The sequence below is a fragment of the Thalassophryne amazonica genome, chromosome 2 (genome assembly GCF_902500255.1).
Source record: "Thalassophryne amazonica chromosome 2, fThaAma1.1, whole genome shotgun sequence".
NCBI lineage: Eukaryota > Metazoa > Chordata > Actinopteri > Batrachoidiformes > Batrachoididae > Thalassophryne > Thalassophryne amazonica.
The window spans coordinates 17,638,777-17,656,243 of record NC_047104.1 but is presented as its reverse complement, the minus strand read 5'-3'; the positions used below and the strand labels follow the sequence as shown (position 1 = coordinate 17,656,243).

Sequence of the window (17,467 nt, the reverse complement as noted above, 5' to 3'; positions counted from 1 at the left end):
AAACATTGAAGAGGTGATACCCTTGATATAAGCGTTTTAACATATTGCAGCCGCAAGTGGTTCGATAAATATTGCGAATAACAGTGGTGAGAGTGGGCAGCCTTGTCTAATCCCTCTTTGCAATGTGAAACTTTGAGAAGTAATCTCATTAGTTGTGACTGTGGCCTCTGAGTTATATAGAGTTGTGATCAATGAATAAATGATTCTCCAAAACCAAATTTATGAAGGACTCTAATAAGAAAACTCCAGCTGACTCTATCAAAGGCTTTTTCTGCATCCAATGACACCACTATTGCCTTTGTATTGCTACGCTGTGATTTGTCAATGAGATTGAGAAGTCCTCTGATGTTATAGGTAGAATGTCTTCCCTTAATAAACCAAGTTTGGCCATTATCGTTTTTACCAAACGTCAGGGGTCGTTTTGACCGTTGGGGTTTTTCTGTAATTATTGTATGGCTTTTGCCTTACAATATAAAGCGCCTTGGGGCAACTGTTTGTTGCGATTTGGCGCTATATAAATAAAATTGATTTGATTATGTATTATCGATGTCAATATTTTTTCTAAGCGGGATGCCAGTGCCTTAGCAATGATTTTTACATCAGTATTTATTAATGATAGCGTGCGGTAATTAGAGGTCAGAGTAGGGTCTTTTCTGGTTTCAATATAAGTTTTATTGCTGCAGTAGTCATATGAGTGGGAATCTGATCTTTAGTCCAAATTTCTGAAACAGTCCTAAAGAATAGTGGAGCCAGTATCTGCCAAAAATGTTTCAGGAATTCGTAAGGAAAGCCATCTGGGCCCGGAGCCCTGCCGTTAGGCATTTTATTCAAAGCTGCATGTAGTTCTACGATAGTTACAGGTGTGTCTAATATATCTGTGTGCTCTTTAGATAACTGAGGTAGGTTTAGATTGTCGAGAAATGACTGGATATCTACTGGATGAGGTGTATTCTCCGATGAATATAGATTGCTGTAGTAGTTCTTAAATATCTGATTAATTTCCTGTGGCGACTGTGTATAGTTTCCAGCTTGATCCCTGATAGATGTTAACCTTGATTTTTCCTTACTGCGTGTAGTTGATTTGCCAGAAATTTACCCGATTTATTATTATGTTTGAAATTATTGTATTATTGCGTCCACAGCAATTTTTTTCTTCAAGGTCATTTTCTAATTTATGTTCCGTTTTATTTTTATAAGAAGAATATTAAATAATTTTCCCTCTAATTACTGCTTTTCCTGTTTCCCCAAAGCAAAGAAGGAGAAACACTGGGTCATTTATTTCTATAAAGTCTGCCCACTCTCTTCTTCTGATTTTATCAAATTCACAGTCCTTTAAAAGTGAGGTGTTAAAGCGCCATGAGTGAGACAGTTTGGAGTCTATTTGTACAGAAAGTGACACAGGAGCATAATCGCTGATAGTGATGGAATGAACTTTAGAATTAATTTGGGGAGTTATAGAATTACTAGAAAGGAATAAGTCAATTCGAGAATGAGACTGACATACAGGAGAGAAAAATGTGTATTCCTTTGTCAATGAATTTTTGATTCTCCAACTATCCACCAAACCACAGTCATGTATATACTCCTTTATAGTTTTAGCAGACAGAGAAAACCTTAAAGATGTTGGAGAACTGGAACGATCACGACTGGAAAGACGAGTTTAAAGCAACGTTAAAGTCCCCTCCAATGATGACTGCCGAATTGTCGATTAAACTAGAAATCTGTGAAAACAATGTATGAAATAAGTTTGGGTCATCATTGTTGGGAGCATATAAATTAACAATTGTAAATATTTCACTAGAAATAGTTGCCTGGATTATTATATACCGACCTTCAGGATCTGTCACAGAGTTATTAAGAATGAATGGAACTCTTCTATGAACTAATATACTTACTCCTCTTTGTCTACTGTTATAACAAGCTGAAAAACACTGACTGAATATTGGGCCAGTCAGTAAATTTTCCTCTGCTTTAGATAGATGTGTTTCTTGTAGAAGACTAATATCTTTTGTGATGTGATTCATGATTTTTACTTTCTTTGCCTGTGAGCGAATGCCACGTACATTCCATGAGACCAATTTTAGAGGAAGCATATTAAAGAAAAAAATTCTGATACTACATATTGAAAAGGCTCTCCTAAAAGACAAATGGACACAAGTACGACATACATAAAACATAAATTATACCTGTGCATACTGAGTGAGTGTAAGCGAGTTAAGGTGCACGTGTAATTTAAGGGGAGACTGTGGGGGCGTGTTTAAATTATCCATCTTCTTAACACTGCGGACATCCTCAGAAGAGCCGAGAGGTTGTGGATGGATTCCTAAACAGTTGACCATCTATATACAGTTTATCTACAACCAAGTATGCTCGTTCATTATTCTGCCTGTGCTGTTTCATGATTGGGTAAAGAATCTTTCTGGGGTCGTTGATTTCTTTTGGAAACTGGCCGTTTATTCCAAAGTTGGTCCCTCTGAGCTCTCTCGCTTTGCTTTTAATGAGGTCTTGTAATGTTCTTGTAATGTTCCAGTTTGGTGATGATGGGCCGAGGTCTTCTGCTCTTGGGTCCACTAAGTCTGTGCATACTGTGAAAAGTGATGTTGTCAACAGTAGCCGACGGACGTTTGAGCTTGGAAACCATGAAGTCTTTTAAGACGGTTTCTGGATCATCTGAGGTGGGGTTTTCTGGTATCCCTGAGAAAATTAAGTTGTCATGCATGCTCCTAGACTGAATATAAAGTATTATTTTATTTGTCGTCTTGTTTTCTTTGGTTAGTGTGTCTGTTTTTTGTTTTTTTTTGTTAATAACCCCACTGATGCTTTGAGTGATTTATTTTCAGACTCCAGCCGTTCCATTTTTTTCATATGCAAAATTGCGGCTTACCTAAATGTCTTTAATCGCCGTGTGTAACTCCATAAGCGAATCCAGCTCCATGTTGATGGAACGGAGCACACTTACCTCCACCTACGTTGTATGGAGATCCTCCATGTCTGTAGAGGAATCCTTTTTCTTACGTTTACACGGGTTGTTGTCATCATCTTTGTATACCGGAGAAGCCATGTCCGAGCAGCAGGCCTGGTAGCAGTGATGAATGTAGTTTTGTAAATCCGCAATGCAATCCACCGTTGTCAGTTCCGGATGTCCATGTCTGCCAAGAGCTGTTGTCGTTGCTTTAAATCCAGCGGGTTTTTTCCATTACTTGAAACGCTGCGCCATCGAGTCTTGCTCCAGTTGTTGTGCTGTGCCGTTCTACGCCATCTTACTACTCCCCTCTCCTCCTCCTTTTTGTTTCTACAGTTATTGTTGCACTGCTGACCATTTGTTGTGTATTGATCTCCAGCTGTTCATTTTGTAATTCCACAACTGACAACTTCTGCGTTGGACATGGAAGTTTCTTGACAGATGTTTTAGCCTCAGATGATCTTACAATTTTTATTATGTTAAAAATAACAGCAGCACAAGTTAAACTTTTAGGGCCCTGTCACACCTTGATGATTTACCCAGCATATGCCAAAGTATGAAAAATGTGCAGAATACTCTGGATACGTTGAACAAGTTATGTTCAAATTTTAAGGGCCCTGTCACACCATGACAATTTGGCGATTTAGCCAGCATATGCCGATGTATGAAAAATGTGCAGAACACGCTGGATACGTTGAACAAGTTATGTTCAAATTTTAAGGGCCCTGTCACACCATGACAATTTGGGAAGCGTATGCTGACAGCCCCGTTTCCACTGAGTGGTCTGGGACGGTACAGGTCGGAACAGTTCCGTCTGGCTTGGTTTGCGTTTCCACCACCAGCAGAACCCTTTTGTTTGGCGGGCCGAAGCATATAAATATTGAGAAGCACATCATCGAGAACATGTACAATGTCGCGCAGCCTCTCCCCTCCACACGGAGGCCAAACAGAGTAATTTAACAATTTTTAAATTTTATTTTATTTTTGTCTTGGTGGGTCACATGGGATTCATATTCATTGTGTGCAGAATGCTGAAGACTCGACTGGTGTCTGTGATAACCACTAATGTGAATAAATGAAGCGCTGTGACTCTTCAAACTTATTTTAAAAGTTCAATTTTCTTGTGGCACAAAGCGCCGGCGTTCACTGGTTCAGCCGGAGAAACACACTGGAAGCAGACAAACACAGAGGAACTTCTTTTAAAATGCTAAGTTTCTTCAGCCACGACAAGGAACTAATCGGGACTCTTATGTGGATAAGTTTTTGTCAGGCTGTGATGATGAATCTGACTGAAATGAAAAGGACTAAGATTAAGACTTTATATTTACTCAGTGTGTGAATGGTTTTAGTATTTGAAACAGTCTGAACTGTTCTGATGAGGACTGCAGCTTTCAGTTGTTCAGCCAATCAATGGATGGCATCAATGGACGTATTTCGACTTATGAGTAACTTACAAGAAACTTGTGTCAACAATTGCATAACTTACCTACAAATTATGGCCCGTGTATGCGGGACATATGAACCATAGATGGCATACGTCGAAAATATTGTGCATGCCCAAAATTTTCTGACATACTCGCCATATATCAGCGTGCCTCAATGTAGGGCTGCAGCCACTGAATATTTTTGGAATAGAGTATTCTTTCGATTATTTTATTGCTTAATCGAGTAGTCGGATAAAATGTACAGTGGGGTAAAAAAGTATTTAGTCAGCCCCTGATTGTGCAAGTTCTCCTACTTAAAAAGATGAGAGGTGTCTGTAATTTTCAACATAGGTTCACTTCAATTATGAGAGACAAAATGAGAAAAAAAAAAAATCCAGAAAATCACATTGTAGGATTTTTAAATAATTTATTTGCAAATTATGGTGGGAAATAAGCATTTGGTCACCCACAAACAAGCAAGATTTCTGGCTCTCACAGACCTGTAACTTCTTTAAGAAACTCTTCTGTCCTCTACCTTGTTACCTGTATTAATGGCACCTGTTTGAACTCGTTATCTGTATAAAAGACATCTGTCCACAGCTTCAAACAGTCAGACTCCAAACTCAACCAAGTCCAAGACCAAAGAGCTGTCGAAGGACACCAGGAAGAAAATTGTAGATGTGCACCAGCCTGGGAAGAGTGAATCTACAATAGCCAAGCAGGTTGGTGTGAATAAATCAACTGTGGGAGCAATTGTAAGAAAAATGGAAGACATACAAGACCATTGATAATCTCCCTCAATCTGGGGCTCCACGCAAAATGTCATCCCGTGAGGTCAAAATAATCATGAGAACACTGAGCAAAAATCCCAGAACTACACGGAGGGACCTGATGAATGACCTGCAGAGAGCTGGGACCAAAGTAACAAAGGCTATACACTACGCACAGAGGGACTCAAATCCTGCAGTGCCAGGCGTGTCCCCCTGCTTAAGCCAGTATGTGTCCAGGCCCATCTGAAGTTTACCAGAGAGCATGTGAATGATCCAGAAGAGGATTGGGAGAATATCATGTGGTCAGATGAAACCAAAATAGAACATTTTGGTAAAAACTCAACTTGTCGTGTTTGGAGGAAGAAGAATGCTGAGTTGCATTCCAAGAACACCATACCTGCTGTGAAGCATGGGGGTGGAAACATCATGCTTTGGGGCTGTTTTTCTGCAAAGGGGACAGGACGGCTGATCCGTGTTAAGGGAAGAATGAACGTGGCCATGTATCGTGAGATTTTAAGCCAAAACCTCCATCCATCAGTGAGAGCATTGAAGATGCAACGTGGCTGGGTCTTCCAGCATGACAATGATCCTAAACACACCGCTCAGGCAATGGAGGAGTGGCTCCGTAAAAAGCATTTCAATGGTCCTGGAGTGGCCAAGCCAGTCTCCAGACCTCAACCCCATAGAAAATTTGTTGAGGGAGTTGAAAGCCCATGCTGCCCAGCAACATCCCCAAAACATCACTGCTCTAGAGGAGATGTGCATGGAGGAATGGGCCAAAATACCAGCTACAGTGTGTGCAAACCTGGTGAAGACTTACAGGAAACGTTTGACCTCTGTTATGGCCAACAAAGATTATATTACAAAGTATTGAGCTGAACTTTCGTTATTGACCAAATACTTATTTTCCACCATAATTTACAAATAAATTCTTTAAAAATCCTACAATGTGATTTTCTGGATTTTTTTTTCTCATTTTGTCTCTCATAGTTGAAGTGTACCTATGATGAAAATTATAGACCTCTCTCATCTTTCTAAGTAGGAGACAATTGCACAATCAGGGACTGACTAAATACTTTTTTACCCCACTGTACTTGTGTGTTTTTAAACAATATCGATAGTGGCAGGGCTCTCCCTTATGGCCCAGTCACACGGCACACAACGATTCCTGAACGAAGGGAAAAAGTAAAAAAAAGTCACAATTCGTTGAGAAAAGGTGGACGAAAGAGCTTTTATCACCGAACAGTCTGCGAAGCAAGAGCGCAAAAGGGAAACAGGCAACAGGAAATTAACAATACCGAAGCTCACAATCTCGACGAAACGCACCTGAAGCCATAGCTGGAGCAGTGTGTGTCTGCGTCTCTGCGTTCCAGGACTCGGCGCTGGGACGGAGCTCATAGCGCCTGAGTCCTGGAGAAACTGCAAACAGAATCTGTGGAGATCTGTGTGCACGTCGGTGGACCACCTGCAAAAAAAAAGTGCGTCATGGTCACTGCTGTATCACAGTATTATGTTCTAAGCCATATATATTTATTTATAACAGAAAACTGTCAAAAGGGAGAATAAATATAAGTGTAAAGATGTTTGAATATATCAGAACAGTAAATTAATCAGTGCGTGTGAACGCGCGCACTGACTCACATGTGCGGTTATTTCCACCAGCTGATCACTGATCCACAACGTGAATTCTGTCTTCCAGAACAGCTCTTTATATAATCATTTTGATTCATCTACCTGTTGCCACATGTACAGAAGGACTGGACTGTCATTCCTACACTCAGATTGTTATATTTAATAAAAATAATAAGCGCACGTAGGAGCTCCTGCTGCCGCTGATGCTGCATTCAAGTACCGTCAGACATTACACAACTTTTTTGTTGTTTCAAATTCAACAGTTGCTTGTGGCAAAATAATTAATTATATCCACACAAAAGATTAATTTTGGCCTATATAAGGTGCCTGAGCCCATTGAAGCTGCCCCCCACACAGGTCAAAAAAATCCAAGCAAGCAGTCTGAGTTTGCCCTGTAATTTCCGATGTACGTGAACGCAGCAGCAGCCTCAGCGCTCACAAACCGGCTTCTGCACTGTGTGAAAACGTTCAGCTGCTCCAACAAAGTCAAATTAAACAACAACGTTACAAAAACTACACAAATGCTTAAAAGACGTCAAGAACGACAGCAAAACGAGACACAGACGAACTGAGGTTTTCGTTGCCCTTCGTTGAAAATTTTCAACAGTTTAAAAATCCTGACGAAACGCCCGCTGCAGGAACAAGGCTGTGCGAAGGTTAAAGGTTGCCAACGACAGTCAACGAAGGTCCAGATTTCTTGTTTCGTCAGGTCTTCATCACCCTTCGTTAAGTGCCGTGTGACTGGGCCATTAGCAATGGCACAATGTTGCTGTGCCATCATGCAGATTTTTAAGTTTAGGGTGTTCACTCTCTTTGTGTTTTCCCGGGTAATTATTTATTTTTTCACATTGTTAAGAGTTTTGGAGCTTTGCTGAACCATAATCCCAGGCCGTGTGTGAACTTCAGTCAGGACATTCTATTCAACAGGACTCTCTTACTGCACATTTCATTTGCACTTTTTATTATTGTGTTTTATTCAGTGCTGGAGTCAGTGGCTGCAAAGAAAACCTGCACCCTCTCTGCCCTTTCTGGAATAGTTTGGACACCACGGGTTTAGTGTATATTTATACATGCTGCACAGAGTGCAACTCAAAGTGAAGTCAAATTAATTGTTTTCTGTGAATAATAACTTTTTTTTCTGTGGCAAAGAACACAGCCTTTGAAAATCAGCTGTGGAGGGCAGCGTTTCCACAAAAACTGCACTGATAAATCAACTGTACAGTCTTGATAAAAACTCTGATCAAATCTGAATAAAGGCAATTTCTTTTCTTTCTTCATCAGCAGAGGTGGAGCGTGCCAGTGGACCAAACCATGTTTTTTTTTTTTTTTATTATATACAAAACACACTGCTCACTTTTGAGCGCCTTGGGGCAACTGTTTGTTGTGATTTGGCGCTATATAAGAAACAAGTTGATTGATTGATTGATTTAAATGCACAATAAGTCCGTTTCAGACGATCAGCGTGGACCCCTTCTCTTAAAAGGCTTTATTTTACTCAGCGTGCGTCTTTGAAAACTTGTAGCATCACCTACTACATTGATTAGCTCCTACATTAGTTATGCACATGCTCTATGGTCTTGTACTCTGTTATTTGTGGGAGCGTTAGAGCACCACATACAGACCCGGCATATGTACTACAGCATTAAACAAAGCCCCGAGACAAAGAATTGGCCTCGAACATTTTTTGTAATCGAATTATTCAATTTACTCGATTAATCGCTTCAGCCCTACTTCAACATGCTCTTAACTTACCCATAACTTATTAGACGTACGCCAGCATTTTTAATACGGTCGGCATACGCTGGCTAAATCCTCAAAGTGTGACAGGGGTGTTACAGCACAAATGACTGATACCATTTTTGTTACGTCTGATGAATGTGCACCCATGTTGTACCTGGAAACTTTGGGCCAAACTTTTGAACTTGAGTAACATTAAATTTCTCAAAGTCAAATCACTTTGGTTAAACCTCAGTCATTCTATCAAAAGTGGTCTAAATTTATCAACCCTCTGAAAGAGTTTGTTGCCTCACACACACACACACACTGCATGTGCTGGACATGAATATATGTGCACAAAGTTCTTCAATCTCATTCAAAGTACAGACCAGAGGAACCTGGTAAACTTGATGGAATTCTGTTCTGTAGTTTATGTTACGGCTCAAGGATGAACGAGCATAAACACAAACACGTGGCTCGCTGCAGAAAGGTGTGCCACCGGATTATAACAGCACATCCAGAAAACCGAGCTTGTGCTGCATCTGCAGTCTGTGGACTGTTTTCTCAGTGTGTCACTAATGATCCTCTACACACACACACACACACACACACACACACACACACACACACACACACACACACACACACACACACACACACACACACACCAATAGTTGTGTTGACTTTTTGCTTTCAGTGAAATTCACAAACACTTTACTGGAAAATGTGGTGCACGTGTGAAAGTGCTGAAGCTTCCTGAGACCTGGAACCACGGAACACATTTCTTTATAATTTATCATCCCATCTGATGCTCACACTCAAAACACTTTAGAATGATGTCTCACATTTACCCAGTGACACACACACACACACACACACACACACACACCACTCAAGCCGTGCTGAGACATGATCAAACTCACTTATTCCAAGAATGACTTTATGGATGCTGAGATAATGGGGACCAGCGGTTCATTAACTGAACCATAAGAGGAGCACTGCCACTAACTGTGTAGAGAGCTCAGTGATCCTCTAACACCTGTCAGGACCCCATGACACAAATAAACCCACAGGACCACAGCGGTGCATCAAGAGGACTGTAAACCTGGCATTCCTAGAAAACGCCTGGCATGCATGTTTTCCATGTCATGTACTGCAGTCACAGCTGTGCAGAGGAGATAAGGCACAGACTCACCTTCACAGAATCAAAATTACGCTAATGTCTCTTTATCAAAGAACTGTCTCTCAAAGGTTTCCTAAGGCTGAGTGTCACCCATTTCAGCAATTTTCCACACGTTCCACCACTGAGATTTCTTAGGACTTTTGTTATAACCAAAATATTATGAGTGTAAAAACATTGAAAGTTTCTGAGGATCTTCTGGTCTCAAGCCCAATGCCTTATTATTATGGTTATGCATTTTTTTGTGCTTTCTTGAGGCATCTTTGTGAATGTAGAAATGCGCTCTGACCTCAAAACATGCTCCTGTGATTTAAATCACACTCTCTCTTCTTCTACGGCGTTTAATGGCAGCCAGCATCCTTATTGTTGCATTGCTGCCACCTTCTGCATCAGTACGTTACAGCAGCACGACATCCTCTTGAGTCCAGTGTCTTTCAAGTATTTTAAAAAGCCCACACTTCCCCCTCCCACTTTAATTTAATCTTTATTTAACCAGATTAGACCCATTGAGATCAAGATCTCTCACAAGGGAGACGATGGCATCAATATTGATAAAATCTTATCAATGCCCATCCCTAAGCAGGGCTGCTGACCACTTTAAACTCATCAACAAACAATAAGAAAGGACAACTCGTGAACTCATGTACTTTTAGTTGGAAGGGCAGGAGGACATCAACATCAAGCTTGAACCACTGTCATGAAGGGCAGACTGAAAATGGAGATAAAATCTTTACATGCACACATTCTCCAAACTGTCCTACCTGAGCTGTCCCTCTGATATGTTCATTCCTAATCCTGTCCATTCTCGACACTCCCAAAGGAAATCGCTGCATCTTCAGCTGTGCCACATCCAGCTCCACCTCCTGTCTTCTTGTTAGGTCCACCGTTTCTAAGCAGTACAACATAATTGGTCTCACTACTGTCTTGTAAACTTGTAAACTTTCCCCTTCACTCTTGCAGATATCCTTCGGTCACAAATCACTCCTGTCACCATTCTCCACCCTGCCTGCACCCTCTTCTTTATCTCTCTGCTGCAATCTCCATGATTTTCGACAGCTGACTCCAAGTATTTACACTCATGCACCTTGACCACCTCGACTCCTTGTAACCGCACTATTCCACTGGGCTCGCTCTCATGTACTCAGTCTTGATCCTACTGACCGTCATTCCCCTTCTCTCCACAGCACATCTTCACCTCTCCAGGCAAGACTCAACCTGTTCGCTACTTTGCTCTCTCTAGTCCATTAAGACTCTTGCCAACCTGTCCATCACCGCTGCAAACAAGGAAGGAGTCAGAGCTGATCCTGAACGTAATCTCACCTCCACACTGAAAGTATTCATCATTTCTACTGCATATCTCACTGATGTTACATGATCCTTGCATCCTGCATCACCCTCACATACCTCTCTGCCACTCCAGACTTCCTCATACAATTTCACAACGCTTTTCTTGGCACCCTGTCATAAGTGTTCTCTAAATCCACAAACACACAATCTAACTCCTTCTGATCTTCTCTGTTCTTCTCCATCAGTACTCTCAGAGTAAACATTGCATAGTAGTGCTTTTGGCATGAAACCATATTTCTGCTCACGGGTCTTTTACCTCTTTTGTAAGGCAAGCTTCTAGTTGTACTTCTTTTTCCCATAACTTCATGCAGCTCTGCATACCACCATTGTTCTTAAAAATCAGAACAGCACACTTAGTCTCCACTCCTCAGGCATCCTCTCACTTTCCAAGATTTTATTCAACATTCTGGTTTGAAACTCCACCGCTATCTCTCCTAAACATTCCCATGCCTCCACTGGAATATCATAGCTGTCTGCACTTCATCCTTACTAATCATTTGCACTTCCTGATTTACTCTCTCCACATTATTCTCTCATTTTCTTCATTTGTTAACTCCTCAAAACACTCTCGCCACCTTCTCAAAAGCACTCTTCGCCCTTGTCAGCACATTGCCATCTGCATCTTTTCCAAACTAACCTACATCTACATCTTTTCCAGTTTGGTCCCTTTGTCTAGGCAATGGATACAAGTCCTTTTCTCCATCCTGAGTGTTTAATTTCATGTACAGCTCAATATATGCCTTTTCCTTAGCACACGACATGGCTCTTTTAACCTTATACCATATCTCTTTGTACTCCTGTCAACTTTCCTCATCTCTCCAACTCTCCCGATTTTTTTTTTTTTTTCACCAAGCGTCCTTGTCGTTCCTTCCTATATCCAGGTGTCATCTGCTTTTGTGGCTCCTCAACATGTCTGCAGTACTTTGCAGTTGCACGCACACAGACACAAACTTTGTAACAATACAACAAATAAACCCTTGAGTTCACCATGTGCATTCTGTCAGGCTCGATGAAAGTTGAAATCATCTTAACTGACAGGACCAGGCTGACACAAAGCAATTTTAATTTTTCAATTTATTTTCATTTCATTTAGCACCAAATCACAACAAAGTTGCCTCAAGGTGCTTCACACAAGTAAGGTCTAACCTTACCAACCCCCTAGAGCAAGCACACAGGTGACAGTGTTCAGGAAAGCACAGTGGCTGCTGACTTTATGATGAAGTGATCAGTGCATGTCTTTGTGATGTCATTTGCCAGGCAGTAAAGCAACAAAGTTTTAATGTCATTGCTCTTTTCAGTGAGTGATTGGTCATTATTTCCCAGTTTACCTGATTCACTGAGAAAAGAAAAAAAAAACCCTCCCTTGAGTTTTGTCAATAGGAGTGTTTGGAGATTTCAAAATTGATGTTCAGTTGATCCATTGATCAGGAAAAAAGAATGAATCTCTAGGGTGTCCACAATCTTTATGATAGATAGATTATATAGATAGATAGAAATGCGGTATTAAAATGCTAGAAGCTGCTGACAGATGAACAGGTTGAACAGATTTCTCGCGCAGCCACGTGCATCCTTTACCTGACTGACAGCTGTGACAGCAGCGCGGGCGGGTCCCGGTGCCCGGACCACAGACTGCGGTCTGTGCCGGGGTCTGAGCCTCCTGCTATCTCCGCACCGAGCAGGGGTTTACATCCAGAGGGAGGCGCGGCTCAGCGGCTCCTCCGCTCTCCGAAGCCGAGCTTCCTCCCGCTTCCTGCGGAAACAGCGCGGAACAGCATCAGCCTGACGCCACAACACGCACACAAAGGTTGGACACGCCCAGCAGGCCCTCCACGCTCCAGCTGGCCCCACCTCCTACCGTAACGCATGGAAGAGAGCGCAGCAGCTGGAGGTGAAACCAAAGCGGCCCTCAGTAGAGCACAAACCTCCGCCGACCACAACCACTGATCTATATATATATATATATATGAAACACTGGATTGCTCATTGGCCAGTCGCATGTACCGCTCCTGAACGGTCTTTTCTACCGCTCTTTAACCAGGCGCACGTGATATTATGCTTTGTTTCGCCAAAAAAATGCCTTCATGTGCAGCTATAAACTGCGCTAATTGCCAGTTCAAAGGCTGTGGACGAACATTTCACCTGTGAGTATGACTGAAATGGAAAGTAATAAACTAAAGAGTTCTAGCCCTTATTCCAGCATATGGGTTAACACAATCTTTACCGGAGTGCCCTCTGGTGGCTGTTTTTGGCCGATGAAAACATTGGCGAACGCAATACAAATACATCCAGGGTTTTCATATATCCCATAATCCCTTGCGCGCCAGAGTCGCTGCAGTCAAACAACATAGAGAATCCACATGATGACCATTGTAAATGAATATTATACTATAAAAATGTAATTTTTTATGCTTTTCATCACGTTAATAAGAGACTGCATGATACTCTGAAAACTTGTTAAAACAATTAACAAATAATCAGTGTCTGCTACGTTTAATCTGCGTGGAATTTAATAAAAGCAAACCGAATTTCAGACATATACATTAGTCTGGAACAAAGAGGACAAACAGTGTTGTAAAGAACAATAATCAAGACGTTAAAGAGCAAACTTCACTTTCCCCCAGAACGACATGATCAGGTACGACAGATCAAGTACATATTCTTGCCTTTGGATTCGCCACTTTGTCGGAAATTCCGTATCTCCGTGCCAAACCATAGGCATAGATAATAGTAGTAATAATGATAATAATAATAATAATATTAATAATTGACATGTGTAGCCACATGTTTTGTTTTGTGTGTGTGTGTGTGTGTGTGTGTGTGTGTGTGTGTGTGTGTGTGTGTGTGTGTGTGTGTGTGTGTGTGTGTGTGTGTGTGAGTCATACTATCGAAGATGTGAAAACTGATACTTTATGAGTGTTCACCAGCTACTGTGTGTCATGATCTGCCCCAGGCCTGGGTTTTCATCTTGGTTCTGTCTATGTTCATGTTCCCTGTCTTTGATTTTCGGTTTAGGATTGCTTTAGTCACTGGTTTTATTTTCCGTTTTACGATAGTCACTGCTTGTAATTTCTGTTTGCTATACCTTTGCCACATGTTAGTTCTGTTTTGGTTCAGCCCCAGCCTTTAATTCTCTTGTTGATCACTTTTCAGTTCTCAACTTTGTTTTCCTGGTTTTGTTTCTTTGCTCCTTCCATGTGTAGATTTTTCTTGCATTATGTTTGGGACTCACCTTCCACTTTCTTTCTGTCTGCTTAGTGTTTATTTACTGCAGTCTCTTGCTCCTGCTTGTCTCAGCTTTGTCTCCTTCCTGAACTTTCTCACACACCTGTTTTCACTTTCCTTAATCACACCCTGTTATTTAAGCCTTGCATGTTTCTCTGTTCTTTGCCAGTTCATTTTGACTTTGTTTGGGTTCCAGTCAGGTTTTGTTTTGTTAGTCCTTGACCGTCTGCTCTTCTGTGTATGACCTTGTTTTTTTTTTGCCTCTGCCTCTTGATTATGGACTCACTGTGTTTTTGAACCTTGCTCGGGTTTTTTTGGACTCAGATTTTTCCTCAGCTCCGACAACCTTGTTTCTCCTTGCCTCTGAACCCAGCTTGTTTTTTAACATTGCCTCTGCTGATTACCTTTGCCACGTGAACTGATCACCTGTTTACTGAACCTGTGCCTGTTTTTCTATATAAAGCCTTTAAATACTCAACCTTCTGAGTCTGAGTCTGCACATTGTGTCCAGCATACTGTTCGTTTCATGCCATGAATCCTGACAGTGTGAGTTTTAACCAATTGTGTTTGATACGAAACCTGACCAAGCGGACTGCCGTCTACGGCATGAACCACCAGCGACAGAGATGGTGCAATTTAAGGTGCAGAGTCCTGGCAAGACAAGAATGCAGAAGATTAGCATCAGATCCTGAATCTACAAACACAGGAATTGTCACAGAGGAATGATCAGATGTTAACTTAGCTTTGATTGTGTTTTGAGGCTCAGAGGGGAAAAATAGTATTTTGACTCATCCAGACTGGCAGCTTAATTTGCATAGGAGCACCCCTGACCTGGCAACTTGAAATTAAATGCCGAATTGTCCACAGTAGAAGCAGGGTCCTTCCTCTTGACATCCATGCCGCTCTTCCATGGAAAGGCGTGTTCGTCCCAGCTGCATGGGTTCGTTGGAGTCAGCTCGGAGCAGGCTGGAACCGGCTCCGGACATAGTGGTGGGGCAAAGACTGGACGAAGCTGATCCGCTGCTGTGAGCATGGTTCTCCCTCCGGGGACGGTCCGTCATAAGTCGATCCACACAGATGGCCAGCGTGAGGAGGTCAACTGCAGTTAGCTGCATGAGGGATTGAGCTGCCTCTTGACCAGCTGACGTGTTGAAAAACCTGCCGTAATGCAGTGGTGAAGAGTCAGAGAGAGCAACAGGACTCGGATTGCCTGCTCCATTCTGCCGTGGCCCAGGATGCCACGTGCCCTGTGAGGTGAGATATCATAAATGATATCTTCATCTTGTCTGACAGGAACATTGATGAGATCATCTCAAAATGTAACTTACATTGGGTGATAAAAGCTGTGACATCACCGGATTCCCCTGAGAAACTCTCTCTGGGCAAGAGAGTTGATTGCAAAAATCAAATATTAAAAAATAGAACACAGACAGGATCAGACACTATTTAGACATTATTTGGAAGGGATCTAAGGTCCCCTGTTGTGTGGGCCGCTGAAGAGGAGGTACTGCTGGCCCACCACCACCAGAGGGCACCCGGCCTGGAGTGCGGGCTCCAGGCACCAGAGGGCGCTGCCGCCTCACAGGAGCAGCCAGGGTGACAGCTGACGCTCATCATCTTTGACAGCTGTCACCATTCATCAGAATCAGTGTTGGTATATCAGCCAGACGACATCTCCACCTCTTTGCCGAGATATCGTTCTACCTTGAAGGTAACGTACCTCAGCTGACTGTGAGACAGTATCCTTTTGTTACTTGAGCGTTGTATTGTGAACTACTTTTCCAACGAGAGGTGGAGGTAGCTTTCCTGCCATACGGATTGCTGGGTGCAAACGCGCCCTCATTTAACTGCTTTTTGTTCCTCGCCAGCAGTACCAGATCCGACACGCGGAGGCAGTGGCCACCTGGGAGTTCGGGACTTGGCGGCTCCAGTATTCCCGGGGTCTGGTGGCGGAGGAAATTGTGTGGTTCCGGTTCTGCTTTGGACAGGTGTCTCCTATCTTCGAGCCTGCCCACACGACACCTTTGTGATTTGACTCCTGTCTAGTGTTGTAATCTGTTGTATTGGTTGTGCACATTCGCAACAGTAAATTGTTGTTATTTGACCTACTCCATTGTCCGTTCATTTGCGCCCCCTGTTGTGGGTCCGTGTACCTACACTTTCACAACATCCACATTCAGTTGAGCCCCCCAATCCTGCACCCTGATGGTGTGTAAGCAGTTCCTTCCTTGCAGCACCTATATCAGGAGCAAAAATGGTGTAAGCAGTTCTTCGTTGCCAGATTAACAGCAGCAAGCATTCTCATTGCACAGTGCATCATGGAAAACATCTACAGTGCATATCAGTGGATCACTAAAAAGTTAATAAAATAATAAAAATTGATAAAGGAGAAGAAGGAACATGAAAACACAGAATACATCCTCAACCTATAATTTCATGGCCTCTAAAATTCAAAATAATTGAACATGTCCCGTGAGGCTTCATCACGGCGTTGCTTTGCGCCGAGCGGCTTCTCTTTCCATGACAAAAACTCCTGTAACAGTGAAATGTGCTGTTCATTTTTAAACTGGACGCTGTCTTGATCCGGTATGTCCTCTGTCTAGCACAGGAATTGTGAAAAGACGTGGACATCAGCACTTTTCCGGCACATTAAGACAGACGTGCGGAGGAGTTCCGCGCGTCGCGGTGCAGCCGCTCGGCGCAAAGCAACGCCATGATGAAGCCTCACGGGACATGTTCTGGCATGTCCAGCTCATGCACAATCACAATCGGATATTCACACGACTGGAAAGCAACCGGAATCCGTCCGAAATCCACCTGAAAGCTGTCCTGAGAGACCAACACTGAGGTGGTTTTGTCCCGCGTAATGAACGGAGCCGTGGCGCGTCCCTCCGCTTTTCTTTCCATGAAAAAAACTCCTGTAACGGTGGAATGTGCCGGAAAAAGTGCTGATGTCCACATCTTCTGCCTTTTTGTGAAAGTCAGACGAGGTCCCGGATCAACAAAGCTTTCACGTTGGAAATGATCTGGTTGTTTCAGCGGGATGTCAGCCTGTCGATGGGGGCTGGGAGCGCGCCGCGCTCTCAGCAGTTGTGGGCCGACCTTAAAGTGGCAGTAACACCCCGTAATCTGTTTAATCCCCATAAAATCGTCCCTGAAAGCCATATTAATTTTTCGAACGGTGTCCACCTGGAGGTCTCTCACAGTTTCTGGA

General features: G+C 42.6%; 1 long non-coding RNA gene across 1 annotated transcript; it reads left to right on the top strand.

Moving 5' to 3' along the window:
- The first annotated feature begins 13,063 nt into the window (after positions 1–13,063).
- On the top strand, positions 13,064–16,619 carry LOC117501880. Its single transcript, XR_004558112.1, has 3 exons — positions 13,064–13,075; positions 14,085–14,093; positions 16,500–16,619. It is a non-coding gene; the product is annotated as an uncharacterized LOC117501880 (long non-coding RNA).
- The last annotated feature ends 848 nt before the right edge of the window (positions 16,620–17,467 follow it).